This window comes from Mus pahari, chromosome 2 (assembly GCF_900095145.1).
Source record: "Mus pahari chromosome 2, PAHARI_EIJ_v1.1, whole genome shotgun sequence".
NCBI lineage: Eukaryota > Metazoa > Chordata > Mammalia > Rodentia > Muridae > Mus > Mus pahari.
Window position 1 is genome coordinate 103,054,122 of NC_034591.1, and position 14,856 is coordinate 103,068,977.

At 48.6% G+C, this 14,856-nt stretch overlaps 1 protein-coding gene across 2 annotated transcripts in view; it reads left to right on the forward strand.

The window, feature by feature from the left end:
* Positions 1 to 14,856, forward strand: part of Add2 (adducin 2) — a 97,913-nt gene that overhangs the window by 40,908 nt on the left and 42,149 nt on the right. The window contains exon 2 of one of the 2 annotated variants that reach the window (XM_021191161.1): positions 13,586 to 13,687. The gene's annotated coding sequence lies outside the window, so the exon portion shown is untranslated. The remainder of the gene's footprint in view (positions 1 to 13,585; positions 13,688 to 14,856) is intronic. The other variant, XM_021191163.1, reaches the window with a different exon arrangement.

Here is a 14,856-nt window from a genome sequence, read left to right on the forward strand (position 1 = left end):
TGGGGCCTTCTGGAAATGGTTGTTTGTGGCATTTTTTTAGTTCCCTGAATGTAGAAGCAGGCTTGGAGGCACGCCATAAGCTGGTGATGGTTATGGCCTGGCAAGTGGGGACTGCTCCTTGTGTCTGGAAGCCCATTTAGAAGATTAAATGGCAAGGCTGAGACACTGTATGATGAATTAACATGACACTTACACATGGCTACGTCCTGTGAGGGTACACTGATGGCACTGCTGTGGCCTTAAAGATGGGCATGTGTGGCCAGAGAAACTCACAGTGGCAAGTTAAGGTTTTTCTTGAATATGAAATGGGTCACAGCAAGATTCCTTGTATGTCTATTTGTTTTTTGTATTTTTGTTTCAAAATATATAACATGGATAAAATTTATCTTGATTATATCCACCCCTACTTCCTCTCCCTTCCTCCAGTTCCTCTTAGCCCCCCAATACCTCTTCCTCACAACTTCATTTATTTATTTTTAGGTAATAACACACTGAGTCCTATTAGCTGCTGCTCAATGCACATAGGTGTGGGGTCATCTGCTGGGGCATGGGCAATGTACCAGAGGCCACCCCACAATGGAAAGTGAATCTCCTTCCCCCAGAAATCATCTTCTGCCAGAGCTCCTCTGCTAGTGCAGGGCCTAGAGAGTCATTCACTGGTCTGTGTTTGATTTTTAACTGGGTTGATCTTGTGCGGGTAGCCACAGATGCGTAAGTTGATGTATACAGCATCCATGTCATGTCTAGAAGAGAACATCTCACAGCTCTTCTCCCTGCTCCCTGGCTCTTACGTTCTTACATCTGCCACACATGGGCTGTGGTGTAGGAGTTGATGTAGATAACCCATCTATGGCCAAGCATTCAACAGCCTCCTGTTCTCAGCCATCTTGACAATCAACCACTGCCCACTGCAGAAGTTCTCTGCACTGGGGGAGAGATGCATAAACCATAAATATTCAGATAAATATTCAGAAGGCAGCTCGACATCATGACTGTTTAGCAAAAGACATCAATAGGTTCTGTCCTAGGGCCCATGCTTCCCTCGCTGTGGTTTTGATCATGTGTAAGATGCCAAGTGTGTATTCCTTCTCTTTAGGCGGATAACTCCCAGTGCATGATAGCTGGCACCCCATGGCTGTGGACATGGCTTTTGTGAAGCATTTTAGAGATAACACCGTATATAATGGGATGTCCTGGGAGGATTGGAGGAAACAGTCTGGGGTGGGGGGAGAGGGAGGAGGAAGCGGGAAGGGAGAGGGAGAAGGGGGAAGTGAGCATGAGCAGCAGATGGTTCATATCTGCTCATTCCTGTTCCCACTTTGGGAGAGTAACGCACAGGCTATGACAGCTGAAGCCACTCACTCCATCTCAACCTGCAACCTTGTATTGGAGGTTCTCCCCACCCACCCTGCTCATCACACTTAGAGCCTGGTGCCCAAGTGTCTGAGTGCCCAAGCTACAGTTCTAGTCTTCTCAGATCAAGTGCTTTGCTTATTTCTTTTCTTTTCAAAAGCTCCATTTGTTTATTTGTATGTGTTCTTGTGGGGTGTATGGGCATGTGTGGGATCAGAGGACAACCTGCTGGACTCAGTTTTCTCCTTCTACCATGAGGGTCTTGGGGCTCAGACTCAGGTCATCGGGTGGCATGTGAGCCATCTCAGTAGCCCAAGTGCTTTCACTTTACAAAAACATTAAGGTGGTTGATTTAATAGTTATTTATGGGTCAAATCAAGTTCATCAGAATTAGGAATGTAGGCTGTGATTCTCCTGGGAATTCTTCAGGCCTCCAGGAACCAGGGGCACAGAAGTTATTTTAAAATCTTTTCTATCAAAACCAAAACAAGTGTAGTGGAAGTATGAAAGCCTGAGCAGGGTGCCACTGCTTCAGGACGGACATGCTAACTACACAGATGTGTGCTGATGGGACAGCCATGCTAACCACACAGACATGTGCTGCCAGAACAGACATGCTAACCGCACAGATGTATGCTGAGGTGTATAGAGTTTTGGGTGGGCACGCATGTTTGAGTGGCTTCCTTCTAGCTGTGTAATGTTTTCATTTGGGAGTTCATTACAACAAAGTGGTTTTATATAAAAGAAAGGAAAAGAACAAGCTGCCTCTAGATTAACTTGCTCAAGGGCGATGAACTAGAGCTGTCAGGATCCATTAGCACTTCCTGGGTGAGCTGATGCTCAATTCAGAAACATTGACTGAGCCCAGGGACAAGTGCCACCAAAGGTCAGTGACGTTCATCTCCTGCTGAAGGCAGAGCTTCCACATGTTGATACCCTGGCTAGAACCACGGGCAGCTGGGTCCACAGTGCTCCTTAGTCTTCATATCCTCTGCTATAAGTGTGCTTCAGGTTTGTTTGTTTCTCTGGTACTAGGAAGTGTATCCAGAGCTCTGCACATGTGCGTGTCACTCCAGTGCTCTACTGCTGTGTCTGTCTCTTTCCTCTTTGCTGTGACAAAAGCAGCTTAGGGAAGGGAACATTTATTGTGACTCACAGTCTGTTGTGGTGTCAGGAATTTGAGGCTGCTGGTCACTCTGTGTCCACAGCCAGGAGCAGAGAACTGAGTGCTGGTGTTGACCCACTCTCTCCTTTTTATTCCACCCAGGGCCCCAGGGCAGCCAATGATGCTACTCACAGAGTGGGTCTTCCCAGCTCAGTTAACCTAATCTAAGCCATTTCCCCTTATAAATTATAAATCCAGTCAAGTTGGTAATCAATACTAATGATCACAGCCTCCATGATTTCATAACCTTTTCCTCTCTGTGTAAACCAGTTCTCCACTGAGGACTCTGGTGATGGTATTTTTAGGGTCCAGCTCAGTAATCCAGGATAATCTCATCATGAGATCCTTAATTGCACTTGCTAAGACTTTACCATGTGAGGTAATGTTCACAGTACTGGAAAGCTCACAAATGTTCTGTGTGGATGTAAGAGTCGGGAAAGGGGAAGACACAGATGCCTCAACTATACCCATCCTTTCTTCAGAGCTTCTGAAGGTATTTATCACGGCAACAGGGAGAGTAGCTACAGCAGAGGCTTGCATAGCTGATGGTTCGGGAGCTAAAGTCTATGAACATCCCGCACCAAGGAAGCAGATACAGACGGAGAGATCAGCCAACTCCATCCTTTGGATAAGAGCCGTTTCTGGAGATTATGACCTAATGTAAGTCAGTCACAAGCACCTTGCCCTCCTGATCCAACAATCTCCTGAAGGCCAGCTCTCTTAGTACTACTGACATGGCAGTTAAGTCTTAACATGAGGAAGGGACACTCTGACAAAAACACACATCAGAAGGGAGGGTGGAAGACTATTAAAATGCACTGCAGAACAGAATCCAGCCTCAGACACTACCTGCCTAATTTCATTGAGTTCAGACTCAGAATTATTGACTTTCCCTTGAGGATGTGGGATGGGGCAGCTGGCCCAGACTAGTGCTTACTGGCAAGAAGGAGTCTGGGCAGTGATTTATATTTTAAATTGTTAGGTTGTCAGTAAACGGCACTATTTAACAATAGCCCCTAAGCCCTGTACAAAGTCAGAGCTTTCTGTATGCTACCTTGTATAATCATACCTGGGTCTTGTCCACAGTATATGAATGAAGAAACAGAGGTTAGAAAAAGTAAACCATTGGGCCAGTGAGATGTCCCAGTGGGTAAAAGCTTTGCCACCTGATGTCAAATGAAGTCAGTCTAATGACCTGACTCCAGCTCCAGAATCCATATGATGAAAGGAGAGAATTGACTCTTCAACAAAAGCTTTCCTATGACTGCCACATATAGCGTGTGTGCGCGCGTGCACGCACACACACACACACACACACACACACACACACAGAGAGAGAGAGAGAGAGAGAGAGAGAGAGAGAGAGAGAGAGAGAGAGAGAGAGAGACACTGAGATTCAATGCTGAGTTTAGATACTATTTCCAGGGTTATTGGGATTACTGCCTAGGCCCAGACTGCCCTAACAAGCTAGGCTTGGCTTCAGTAAGCCATTTTAAGAGACAAATTAATAATGTAAAGCAGAAAGCAGGTTTAGTCAATGTGACCACATTGGGAAGAGTTGAGAGGCCCCAGGTATGCATAGCTAAGCAGTCTCAGGTGAGTTGTCTGCCCAATATTGACCCATCATAACCTCTGCCTCAACTCCTCCTACAAGGTAGTCCAACAAGTTGTAAGAACTGTGAAAGCTCTCTCCAGATGACGAGTTTCACTTCTGCCTGGCCTTTTCTTCTCAGAATGAGATTCCAGGAGAAAAATGCCAATTTCTTGGAGACCATTGTTTCAATAGTCTTATAGCCAAAGAGACAGGCACAAGAATATCATCAGGATGGCCACACTCTGATGCTCACGGTTAGATCCAGTCTCTGGGTATTCCTGTAGAAAGATAGTTTTGGAGTATTCCAGAATTATTTACCACCCTCTAGAGACCCTCATTTTCTTTATTCTATCCCAAAGTTGGGATTATGCAGGACAAAAATGAGTGGCAGTTCTTCTCCCTTTTCTCCCTCTCCCTGTCCTTCTCTTCTCTCTTCCACCGCTCCTCCCTGTGCGTGTGTGTTTGTGTGCATGTGATGCATGTGTGTATGTGTGAGTGTGCTCATGCATGTGTGCTGCATGTGTGTATGTGTGTGTGTGTGTGTGTGTGTGTGTGTGTGTTCCTATGTGCGTCCTTATGCATGACAGGCAGCTGTATCCCTAGTTCCTCTTGTGTTTTCATCAACTCAGCAAATCAGAGGTCCGAGTGGTGGGTGATTCTCCTCTTTTGTCCCATACTAGGTTCCCTCGCCTGTGACATTGTACTGCTTATTTCATAGAAGATGAAGTGGCTTCCTCATCAGAGGACAGATCCCTGTGTTTATCTTAAGCCTGGGATCTTAAGCCTGCCCTTGTCCTTGACCTCAGGACACAGCATGGGGCAGAGGCAGATATTGACAGACAGGTACCAATGCCTGCTTATAAGGTTGCTCAGGGCTGCTATAAAGCCTTCCTGGTCTGTTTCTCTTTTGGCGTTTCTTCGTCCTTCACCTTGTAATGACATGCTTCCTATCATGGGAATATGATGACACTAATTTCTTTATAGTATGTGTGCTTGCACATGTGTAGATATTATGGTATACTCAGAGGCCCGAGGTTGATGCTGGAAATTATCCTTAACCACTCTTCCACCTGGTTCGTTGAAACAGGGCCTCCCAGTCAAATGTAGAGTTCCCAGCTATGCCTCATCTCAATAGCCGGCCTGCTCTGAGGAGCTTGTCTTTGCCTTTCAAGGCTTGAATTACACATGGGCTTCCACCCCCACAAACACACAGAACTTATTGGGATCTGGGAGTCCGAACGTTGATCTTCATGCTTGGGAGGCAAATGCTTTACTTGTTGAGCCATCTCTACAGCTCTAATGACACTGACTTATAATATGGATTCCTGGGCTTTATCTGTTCTGAGACACATTTCCCCCACATTTAAATAATCTCTGAAACTAGGATGTGTCTTCTAACCACAGGTAATACGTAACCGAGGGTTAGAAGAGGGTGTTTGGTGTTTCCTCTCTCAAGCTGTGATGTAGATGAACAGGGTTGGGCTAATGGTTATTTTTACAGCTCACCCTCATACCAGATTTGATGCCTCCCCTACATTTTACCCTTACATCCTCCCCCACTTCTGAGACCAGCATCTGCGCTGGCCTGTGTGACTCACCTCCTGTGTCGTTTTCTCAGACAGGAGATGTCCCAAAAGTGAGGCTGACTTGAGTCACGGTATCTGCAGCCCTCAGCTTGTTCTCCCTACTATGACCTCTTGTTTCTTCCTCTTCTTATCTTATCAATAATCTTACGCCTCTTGGGAGTTAAGACAGAAGATTGTAGTTTATGATTTGTGGCTTCGGCTGGTTATTTATCCCCTTGAGTCTGCCCTTAGGAGTCCAGTCCCTCCATCACTACAGATGAGCTCAGCTGAGGTTAACGTCTGCACAAATGGAGCTCCCGTTTCTAAGCTGTGAGTGGGGTGAGCTGGCTCCTTCATTCGAGTGCTTTCGTGTCTCCACCCCATGTGGATTGGTCATGAAGTAATTGCTGTGGCCTTGTTAGAGCAGAAATTGAATTGTCCTGAGGAATAAAAGGTTGAGATGATTATGTGGACATCACAGTCATTCCCAGAAAGCATGTGGCCCCTTGATAACTTTTGCTAGAAGCTATTTCCCCTTAAGGTTGTATCTTTGGGGATTTGATTCACCTTATCTGAAATTATAGTAAAAAAAAAAACAAAAACAAAAGTATCTTGAAGGGCATTGAGATGGCAAGGAAAACATCAATGCCACAAGCAGGGGATGCCTGGGTCCCAGTGGGACCCCGTGGTCGTTGGGAAGGAAGCAGATGCCTGGAGCTCACAGGAATCGTCTCACAGAGAGAAGGGAACACGTGAGAGCATTGGGAGGGTAGGATGCCTGCTGAAACAGGCTCAGCAGCTCCAATCAGCTGCTCCCTGCTCCGTGGTCTGCCTTCCTTCCAATTGGTGGTGGCATCTGTTGCCCAGAGTGCTTCCTCTGTCCTCTGCATCCTGCAAGGAAGATGACATTTGAGATAGAATGAGCATTCACACCTGGACTCTCAGTAACTGTGATTAAACACTTGAGATCAATTAGCTTAAAAAAAAAAAAAAAGAAAAGAAAAAAGAAAGAAAAGCTTATTTGGGCCACAGCTGTCAAAGATTCAGACCATGGCTGAATGGTCCCATTGCTTTGGGTCTGTGACAGCATAGTGTACCATGGTATGAGCTGTGACAAAGGAGATTGCTTGCCTCATGGCTGGGTACAAGAGGGAGGACATACCTGACATCCCACAATCCCTTTTAGGAGCATTCCCCATAATCTTAAAACCTCTTACCTCTTAAAGGTCTTAATACAATTTTCTCTTGTGCCCATTTGGTAAAAAAACAAAACAAAAACACCACCCATCACAAACCTTAATAAAAACAAAAGCAACTTGACAATTGTGACCTCCATGTATTAAAAGTGTCTATCATCCCACCACCGGTGGCTGGGAGAGCTTGCTATGTTCATGGCAGAAGGTGTCATGGACAGCTGCTCCCTGGAGCTCTTGGCTGGGAGGAGGGAGGGCTATGCAATAGAACCTCAAGCAGAGATGCCACCCTGGGCCAACATAAGAACTTTGTGGTGTTTATACATTTTCAAGGTTTGTTTCGCTGGGCTTTAGCACTCTTGCCTGAAGGCAAAGGGTAGACGAGGTGACTGCTTCCTAGGGCCTGGATGGGTTGCCAGTCAGTGGAGGTGAGAAATGGTGACTCAGAGCGCAGTCAGCCACTGTGGTTATCTTCATAGTTCCAAGGTTGCAGACCTCTTCCCTGGAGGGATCATGAGTGAAGAGCCAGGCCCAGCCAGCCAGTCTGCTAGTTCCTCCCAGCTTCTGCGAACTCAGAGTTTCCTACAAGCCTCTCTTCTCCCTCAAGAAGGCTTGAGAGCCACTTGGTTTGCGGATCAATAGCAGAGGTACCTATTGTGTGGGTTAAAGCCCAGTGTTGGAGCCCCAATGCCAGGAACTGTCCACTTCCACACCATCAAAGATGCAACTGGCCTCATCCCCAAGAAGGCCTTTTGAGAGCAGAGACAGGGAATTCTGCTACTGACATCGCCAGCGGCTGGGCAGAACCTGGCATGTGAGAGGACTGTCTTTGAGTCCAGGTCCAGCAGAGCCCTACCTTAGTGACCCAGAAGGCATGGAAGTATGTGTTGGGTGATCGATGGCCACCTCCCAGCCTGCAGACCACATTATCAAAGAGAGTACCAGAGGTACCTCTCTGATATCTGGCTCCTAATGGCTACTTTCCCCTGAGCACCAGCTCACTTCTGAGCCTGTTTGCCAGGAGCAGGGACCAGGTTCCCCTTTCCAGGCTGAATGCTTAGGGCTTCTGTCAAGGATATAAACTGAGCTTTGGGCTGGGGCCCTTGGCTGGTTTCCATATTCCTGTCACCACACCACCGCCATCTCCATTCTACTGGGTTTGTGGCATATACTCCTCTTCATTTGAGTTGGGTGGGGATTGGTGAAGCAAAGAAGCTGTCAGTCAGTTGTGTTCAAACCCAGGCTCTTCTCAACCAGCTCAGAGCTGCAGATCTAGTCACTCAGGTACCCAGGGCCTGAGCTTCACACCTGGGAAAGCAAGACACTGGCTCTTCATTGCAGGGCTTGGAGAAGGCCTGGCCCAGCCCCTGCAGCTTCTGAGTTTCACAGCTCCATGCATTGAATGATATCTATCATTAAAGATCTAAGTCAAGACCTTGATTCTCATAAATGTCCATAGAAGCATTGAGCAAGGTCTGTTTCCGGTCAGAGCTGGCCTTCCTTTCCAGACCCCATATCGAGATGACCAGTTGACTACATGTCCACATTCCTGTGTCTCTGCTTCTGTGTCTTATATACACCCTCATTTTCAATGAACACAGACTGACTATGGCTCTTGGGATGACTGGGAGATGTCTACCTCTCCTAGTATCCTGTTCTGGTGTCCAGTTCCTGTTCCTGGTCACTCCTGGCTTCTGAAGCTTCTGACCAGACCCATTGCTGCACACTGAGAGGAAAGGAAACCAAGTGAGCCTGGCCCTGTGGAAGCAGCACTGGCTGCTGTCCACACTAACAGGTGGCTCCTCCGGTGTGAGGTCCTGAGCCAGAAGCTTTTAGCATTCCCCTGGGTCGCTCTAGAAGAGCATGTGTTAGGGGTACCCAGAAATCAGTACTCAGGTGCATGCAAGGCAGGCAGCAGTGAAGAGCTTCCGGCCAGCGGGATTTCAGGAGGCTGACATTGGTTTTACCACCTCTTCCGCCCTTCCTCTTTTCTTCTTTTTAAAAGTACTTTGGTCCTAAGTGACCACAGTGGTTATTACATGAGATGGAACATGGAAGAATGAAGAATCATGTGGTGTGAGAGACTGTGATAAGTGTCCCCCATGATCCTGCCTTTATCTGAACATGGCAGGCAGGGTGTGGCCGAGTCTCTTGTTTAACTGCCCACACCTATTCTGGGTAACAGCAGCAAGGCCATAGCCACTGCCTCTTCCATTTGTGGGAGTCTTCAAGGATGGAGGATAGGTGAGTGTGGGTTCTGACGATAGGCACAAGGCTTGCAGCAAGTGCCTGTGGCTGGCCTTGCCCATAACTCACCCAGAAGGAGGCAAGGCTGGGTTTCAAGCAGCTCAGCCACTGGTAGTGGTGAGCTGGAATTCGAAAGCAGCTCGTGGCTATCCAGGCTCTGCGTGCTAAGCATATAACTGTCTGTCCTGATGTGGAGACGTCCCAGTGATGTGGTAGGAGATGGTCACTCACCTCTCTAGCCACACAGAGCTTAATCTTTAGATGTTAGCAATGTCTGGCTATATGGGCTCCTGTCTGTTTTTCTTGTGGCTGCTCAGTCCTTTCCAGCCTCAGGGAGCCAGTGCACCCTCCAGGGACCATGAGTGACTTTCTCTTAATGAGACAGGGAGGAAAATGCCCTTGGCAGTGACTTGCAGCACAGCTGTGCCTCCGGCCTCCTGGAGCCTAGAGCTGTGGAGGGCACATTGGGAGGGGCATCCAGGGGTCCAGGGCTTCCTGAGGGAGACAAAATTGGGGTAAGGGGCTTTTAGAAAGCAAGAGGATTGTGGAGTGTGGTGTGGACACTTCTTGCTTCTTTAACCCCCCACCCCCACCCCCCCGTCCCCGTGTCAGTTTTGCGTGTGACTTGGACTTGTTTGGCAGGATGTAGGACAGGTGAGTATGGGTACTGATGCCATGTCTGAGACTCTCAGCAAGTGCCCAAGGTTGGTTTTGCTCAGAGCTGACCTGGGAAGAGGCAGCGCTGGGCTTTTAGGTAACTGAGCCTATGGCAGTGGCACCCAGCAGAAAGACAGCTCACGACTATTTTGGCCGTGTGTGCCCAGCATAAGACTGACTGTTCTGGTCCAGAGACACCTCACTGAAGTGGCAGGAGATCTGCTGGAGTTTGTCTCAGACTGGCCTTAGGGGCCATTCTCTGGGCTGTATTATCAAAGGAGCACAGTTTAGGAGGTTGTGACTTATCTTCAGGGTACCTGTCACCTTTCCCTGTAAGGAGCCTCTGTGCTGTAAGCACCCCTCCGGCCTGGGTGGACCTGGTTCTGCTTTGTTGATCTGACCCTATGTCCCATTAGTGACATCATTAGTCACATGTCTGCTTAGTTAGTTAGCATTTATCCAGCCTCTACCTTAGACCAGCCCCAGGTAACTTCTAGAACAGAAAAGCACCAAAACCAACTCCTTCCCCTTCCTAGGAACTCTGGGTAATAGCTGTTGCTGTTGGGTTAAAAGAAGAATGAAAAAAAATTAAGGGAAAATGAGTGACAGCTGAAGATTGGGCAGACTCCCCCAAAAGAGGACCCTGGGTGTCAGGAGGGGGTAAAGAGGAATGGGTGTTCCTGTGAGACCCCACTGTCCCCAGAGAGTCTGCCAATGAATTATGAGTAGCTCAGAGCATGATGGGAAGGGGTGGGACAGACACAGAATGTCACCTCAGGGTGTGATTTCATTCTATTGGTGGCCTCCCTAAAGAGGGAGGAGTAAAAGAGGGGAGAGAAAGCATGGCAGACCATGCTTGGTGGGGGGCATGCCAGTGAGTTTGCATTTGGTTTTATAAAGCAAATTCATAATTATAGTTGGATACTTGGCAAGGGTGAAAGAAAGGAATGCCTGCCGTTTTTGTAGCAGGATCCCAATTTGACTAAGTTTCGGCTTAAAGAACTGGACTTAAAGATGCCAGTTCAGTGCCCCTGTTGAAGAGCACTGGGTTTCAGCAGGACCATGGCAGCAGGGGCCAGTTTGCAGTCTCAGGACAGAGACTCCAGCGGCCAGTTGGACAGTGGTCAGGAGACAAGAAGGGTTATGCAGGCAAAGACAAAGGGACATAAATCTAGAAGGTTTCTGTGACTGAAATCCACGGGACAAGGAGAGGCAGGAGTCAAGGTTGACTCTAGTCTACTTGGGCAGTTGCTGGGAAGACAGAGAGGTGGGCCCAGCCTAGATACAGCCATGTCATGGTACGACTAACCAAAGCCACGGTCCACTGGGCAGGCTGACATTAAGACTGACATTAAGACTGGAAAGGTTCTTTAGCATTTTTTGTGTCTGAATGCACAGACTGGAATCCCCTGTGAGACTCTTGGTGCCTTTGTGCTGGCTTGGTGGCATACCTAGAGTGGGGGGTCACCCTGGGTGCCATGTGTTTGTCTCTCTGAACCACCTCGATCTGTTGGGAAGTCAAGTGTCTCGTCTTCCTGGCGTGACTGCTACAGTGCACGCTGTCCTTTGCTTCCCAGCTCTTTGGGGGCTGGAAGTTAGATGTAGAGATGTCTGGGTTGGTTTTATGTCTGCGGGACACAAGCTAGAGCCAATTGCTAAGACAGGCTCTCAATTGAGAAAACACTTCCATCCACATTGCCTGCAGGCAAGTCTATAGGATATTTTCTTGATTAATGATTGATGTGGGAGGGCCTAACCCACTGTGGGCATTGTTAACCCTGGGCTGGTGGTCCTGGGTTGTATAAGAAAGCAGGCTGAACAAGCCAGTAAGGAAGCTACTAAGCAGTGTCCCTCTATGGCCTCTGTCAATTCCTGCTTCCAGGTTCCTGCCTTGAGTTCCTGCCGTGACTTCCCTCAGTTGCCTTTTGGATGGTGTTTTTATCACAGCAGTAGAAATCCCAGCTAAGACAGGGGAGCTCTTGAGGCATGGACTGGGAAGCCGCAGGAGCTGGTGCTGCTGAAAGTGCTCTGGCCTGTGGAAAGCCATTTTAAATTGTGCTGATTTCATGCCTGTTCCAGCCCAGTGCAGCCTGACTCTGCAGTTTGTGCTTAAGCAGAGTTATCACCCCAGAGTCGTGTAAGAACTGTAGGGCCATTTCACTCCAGTCAGGTGTGGCACTATGACCCCAGGCACAGAGCTGAGGTGACGCTGTTCCTGTGGGAGACAGAGGTCTGTCTCCTCATCAGTTCTGGGGTGAATTCTTTACCATGTGTAGGATATTATTCACACCCCAGCATTTCAAATCTTGTGAGTTCTGACCTCTGAGGTAGGATTAATTCTTAGGAAGGGCATCAGAGGTTTCAGCAGCTACATCATGGGATCAGTAATGAAGACGGGGCGTGGTGGGCATAATAGTGGCTATGATCCTGTTGTTGCTAAAATAATTAGTAAATGAAAGCACTGTTTAGCAGTCACCAGCAGGTGCTAGACATGCTAAACGCAAGGCCTGGCGTTTGGAAACATCCCTAGTCCTGAGGTTGCAAGATGAACTTCAAGTCTGGTCTTGAAGACTACAGGGTACTGAGCTGTAAAACTCCAGGCCCGCGAGGTGGGCTGCAGAGGGGGCTGTCTCAGTGAGCACAGGCCTGTGCATCCCCAAATCCATTCTTCTTGCTCCTCATTGAGAGGCCAAGTTCCAGACGGCCCCTTCTCCACCATCAGGACAGGGAATGAGCAGGGTCGAGCCTCAGACATGGGTGGGGCACATAGGGGAGGTTGGTCCTGGATGAGACACCAAAGCACCTGGGGACTGGGCAACAGGACATCCAGGTGACAGTGAAAGCTTTTGGTCACATACATGTCACACACATGTCACACACATGTCACACACATGTCACACACATGTCACACACACACACACATACACACATCCTGCCCACCAATCTTCAAGAATCTTTGACTCCTGAGTTTTTGCAGGAGTGTCTTCCCCATGTCTGTTGAACGTCAGTGACTTTCCCCTTCCGATGATCCCACCCACACAATCCTAGCTCGGTCCACTCCATTCTTGTGTTCTATGAGAAGTTCTTTCTAGTCCAAGGCTCTCCCACCTTCCTGGGGTGTGGTATCCTTCAGGATGTTTCTGTCTCTGGGGAGTGATCCTCAGACTTCTCACCCTAGCACCAGTGAATACAGAGGCTGTCAGTAAAGCGTTTTGGGAGGCCTTGGGCAGGAGTTCTTCTGGTAACATACTCTTCTCCCACTCTCAGAACAATTGTAGTGGCTCCTGCAGCTTCCTCCTCCTCCTCCTCCTCCTCCTCCTCCTCCTCCTCTTCCTCCTTCTCCTTGATCCTCCACCTCCCTCTCCTCCTCCCTCTCCTCCTTCCTTCCCCTCTCCTTCCCCCTCTGCAACTTCCCCTCCTTTTTTACCTCTTCCCTTTCTCCTTCTGCTGTCTTCCTCATCTCCTCCTCTTCCCCACTTCCTTTTCCTTCCCTCCTCCCCACGCCTCCCTTCCTCCTCTCTTTCTCCTCTCATCCTCAAGCCTTCCCTCCTCTCCTCCTTCTTCCCTGACTTCTTTGTCTCCTTCCTTTCCTCACTCATCCCTCATCCTGCAACAAATGGGATCTTAAAGGAAGTTTGGTTCCAGTTATAAAGGCAATAGAGTCTTCTTAACATGTTAATGGTCATGATTAGCTTTTAAACACTCATTTCTAAGTGGGTCCCAGCAACGGTGAAGGAGTTAGGTAAAGAGCTTCGCCTGACTTAGGTGGTGATCATGAGGCCGAGGTCCTGATGTCTGCACTTTTGTTTAGCAGTTCCTACCCGGCTGTGTGAAGTGTGGCTGTGCCAGCCCTCCTAATCGTGAAGACCTGTCACTGAAGACAGAGACTGGACAGGCCCGGTTCAGCCTACTGGTAAGTGGTCGATGGCTTTTGGAGGCTATAGGGGAAGTTTACTGAAGGTGATGGTCTAGACATTCGAGGCATTGCTCTGAACTCCCATAGCAGACTGGGAGGTACATAGAATATTGTTAGCACTTCATACCTGGTCCCATCCTTAGATGTGCTGGAGCCCTCTGCAGTACCCAGAGACATTGACTCCAGGAAAACCAGATAGCCAGTGCTCTGCCCCCCTTTATCAGCTGTCCCTGTTGGTGGGAAGTCCTTTCTCAGGCCCCCAGAAAAGTCTGTCTGCAGTTCCCCTCTGCCAGTTGGCTCCCAGACCAGGAAACTAGCCTAAGCTCTCATCCCACAAGTTGGCTTGCTATGTGTTTGGGGGCAGTGGGAAGGAGCAGAAGAGTGAGGGTCTGGGCTAGATCGGGTTCCAGCTGAGTAAACCCTGCCCATGAGACCTCATGAGGTTAGGTGGCCTCTCAGTGGATGTCTGAACATGAAGACAGTAGCACCCAGCAATAGAGAGGGCCTGGGTATAAAAATCATGGTGGAGAAGAGAAGTCGCTGGGACCCACAATCTCACTTTGCCAAAGAATCATATGCCTAAGGGAACAAGACCTCCCTATGGGCACCTATGGAGCCCCAAATCACCTTCACATCTGTCTGGCATGGTTAGGAGCGTATGAAGAGGGGAGGGAATCCTGTAACCCTTCCTCAGATCCAATAATTTATTGGAGTGACTCTAATACACACCAGAGATGCTTTGTTTGCAGTCGTGGTTTCACTATAAAGGCTCAAAGTCAGGGATAGCTGGTGGGAGAGATGCGCACAGCATCTAATGTGGATTATTGCTCCCAACATGTGGTCCTGGTCACCAAGCCCCAGTGTACAGAGCTGTTTCCTAAATCCCAGAGCTTTAACACAGATGCGTGGATCATTTGACCTTTGGTGGAACTCAGTCTCTAGCGGGGAGAGAGGGTGGGGGTGGGGTGGGGAGAGAATGAGAGTGTGAAGATGAGAATGTGTGTGTGCATGTTTATGGCATGAAGCAGGAGCCCTCTACTCCTCACCACCTTCCAGCTCTGGCCTTTCTGGGTGGCCAGACTCTCCCTGGATGCTGTCTGAAGAACCACAGGACTCAGCTATTTTAGAACAAACTCGGGTTTCCTTGAGAGGAACTCACGATGAGT